This window comes from Varroa jacobsoni, unplaced genomic scaffold (assembly GCF_002532875.2).
Source record: "Varroa jacobsoni isolate VJ856 unplaced genomic scaffold, vjacob_1.0 scaffold_1304, whole genome shotgun sequence".
Lineage (NCBI taxonomy): Eukaryota > Metazoa > Arthropoda > Arachnida > Mesostigmata > Varroidae > Varroa > Varroa jacobsoni.
In genome coordinates this window covers 3,431-6,294 of record NW_019214206.1, presented here as the reverse complement: position 1 = coordinate 6,294, position 2,864 = coordinate 3,431, and the positions used below count along the sequence as shown (strand labels likewise).

The 2,864-nt window shown below is 47.3% G+C and overlaps 1 long non-coding RNA gene across 1 annotated transcript in view; it reads right to left on the bottom strand.

The window, feature by feature from the left end:
• LOC111268637 (uncharacterized) overlaps window positions 1–2,310 on the bottom strand; it is a 28,109-nt gene extending 25,799 nt beyond the window's left edge. Inside the window, exon 1 of the long non-coding RNA XR_015314312.1 lies at window positions 1,570–2,310. This is a non-coding gene — a long non-coding RNA (uncharacterized LOC111268637). The remainder of the gene's footprint in view (window positions 1–1,569) is intronic.
• Window positions 2,311–2,864: the final 554 nt, after the last annotated feature.

Here is a 2,864-nt window from a genome sequence, read left to right as displayed (position 1 = left end):
AATAGCCCTGTATCGTTCTTTCAAGTCAGCAGTTTAAACTGTACAGTTTCCTCTCACCACTTCACGGCTACTTGTACATACGACTACTCATAGCTTCTAACGTCCGTACTACTCATAACGTATAACGTACATGCCGTACAACATTATCTTCCATGTTCGATTAGTGGCATTGGACTGGTTGACGCTCGGGTCACTGGTGCCGTTGTTGTCTTCTGAAGTCCTCAACGGTGATGACCACCTAATTTTTTTGTTGCTCCTGATGCCCGGCCAACGACTTCACTGTTTCAGATTTTGGCGAAAGCGGCTTTGTTTGCATCGCGAAGGACTTAGTCCTGCGAGGCAGCAGACCAGCGGGACGACGCAGGGCAGATCGGAGTTTTCGTCCGATTTCGTTATCTGCGCATTTTGGCTGTCATCTCTTCGGCAGCTACTGCTTCTGCCGGTTCGACTACATGAGCTACTGGTGTTTTCCCATGTTCATTAATTTTCGAACGAATTCGCGACGACAAGGCAATATACCTTAGGCTGCTAATGAACGGATAAGACCAGACCACCAACAACGGATAATCGGCAAGAACAGTTCCAAGCCCTTCGGTCGAGGTTGGCGTGGCCTTAACGAGTTGTCTCTGTTGGGATGAAGTTCGAATGTTTATCGAAGTGTGCCGCACAAGCCCGGTCGTATACTACTTATGGCGCATATGTAACTGGGCACAGCAGTCGTATTAGCGATCGAGTAAACAGCAAATGGCAAAAATAAACGATACTCACTTCGTTTCTATAATGGAAAAAAAAAAGTGAAAGTTGCGAAACCCACTCTTGGTTCAGGGACTCATAGGCGTGGGACATGTGGCACATTATATAGAGGAAGGTGATTGAAAATGGGTCGCAGGACCACACTGGGTTTTGTTGCTGCCCATCACAACGACGACCCCAATGCTGAGAATGGGAAATCGTAGCGGATAAAAGCGGTCGAATCGGCCAGGAACTACCTCGACTCCGGTGTCGATAGAGCACGCATTGAAAGGCCAGTAAGTTCGAGCAAAAGTAGTCTTTGTTTGTTTGTTTGTGTTTTTTCATGTCCACTCACAGATATTACGTATACGTTCACTTTGGCTTTTTGCTGTTATTATAGAATCTGCGACTTTATATCCAGTGAATGGACAAAATTCGTAACACAACCGGTACACACGACATCATCGTCGATTTTTTGGTCCTTATTTTTTACAAACAAATTTTCGAATTTGACTGACTTGTCTGTGTTCGTTCTACCACATAAGCGATTCTAGTTGAAACAGCTATCAGCGCTAAAAAACCTAATGCAGACTAGCGTTTGCAAGCCTCACTATTTAGCTTACTTTGAGTACATGCATCAAAGCAGATTGAACTTACGACTATTCTGTCTCTCAATTATTTTTTACTGTTATCAGCCTCGAAAATTCACCCTCACCCTATACCGCAATATGCCATGCAGTGAAATACTAACAATGGTCTACAAGTCGTCTCGTTTACCACACGCACACAGACATGTCCGTATATGTTTCACACAATATGGAAAAGTACACAGGTTACCTTGCTTCTTCACGGGAAAACCTCCATAAAGTGACGGGAGGCGCCTTGTATCCGACTGGCTGCCTGCTATTGTGTGTTTGGGTGTGTATCTCTCGTTGCGCCATCTCCGTCTTTTACTAGCACTGTCTTCCTGATTCGACTTCTCTTTGAGTATTCGTGGCAATACTGTCCCTGCCGTCAACAGCTGGCGTCTTCCAGATTGCTATCCAGGAGGCGAGAGCGACGGCCGCGTAGTACCTTGGTCAAATCTTTAAATCTTGCCGCTTCGTGGCTATATGTGTACGAGCATGGTATGGTTATAACCCAGCGCGACGTCAGTTAGTAGTTACTCCGCCCGAAATCAGCTGGATTCGCTAATCTTAACCAGCAATTGCGCTGATCGAGCAAAGCCGGTAACAGCGACTACCTTGATGCCTGGTTCTATGTTACTCGTCGCAGTGAAGTAGACGTTATCTACGGGTCACTTGTGCACGGTAGCGCACGAGTTGAAACAACCAGTTAAGCATGCTTTAGAGCGCCATGTACACTGTACCCAGACTGCTGGTACTCCGCTAGACGTCTGCAATGTACCATGCGCCCGCCACACTCGGCCTTTGAATAGCAATCTGGAAATGCCAGCTGTTGAGGGTAAGCGCTTACTGTTGCTGGAGTGGTGATCTTCTATAGAGTCTTCTTTCTGACTGACGCGTCTCTCTCTCGGTCAAAGATTAGCCGTGACACACCTAATGCTGCTCGTCAGCGAAGAAGAGCTGCGGCCATTTGGTTTATAGCTATCTACCGTACACTGACAAAGACCCACAAACAGACGCGCACGCACGCACGCACGCGCGCACGCACACACACACACAATGACGTTATCTATTTAACGCGTCGCAGAGTCAGGTTCCCCGAGAATCGCTTGTGGAGGTGGAATCAGCGCGTTATTTACAATAACAACGAGACCGCAACGCCACCACCAATAGCGACAGAAATAATATCAACAATAGCGGCAGCGGCCACCATCGCGACGCCATTGTTGGCATCGTAAATATACGCTAAACAATAAAACAAGTGAAAGAGATCATGGCTGCTTCCATCGATCAGCGCAATGAGCCAAATTGTAGCACCGGACTCCGGCTCGCGCTGCTGATATCTCTCTGTCGGTTCATCTGTTCCCTCGTGGCCCTACGCTCACGCGAATCCTTCCGGAAGGTTGGTCTATAGCGGTCCCGCAGTAGCAGTTGTGGTCGTATTCGTAGCCACAATAATTGTAGACGGATGTACCACTTCAGGAAAAGGAAAAAGAGCTTGTTAAG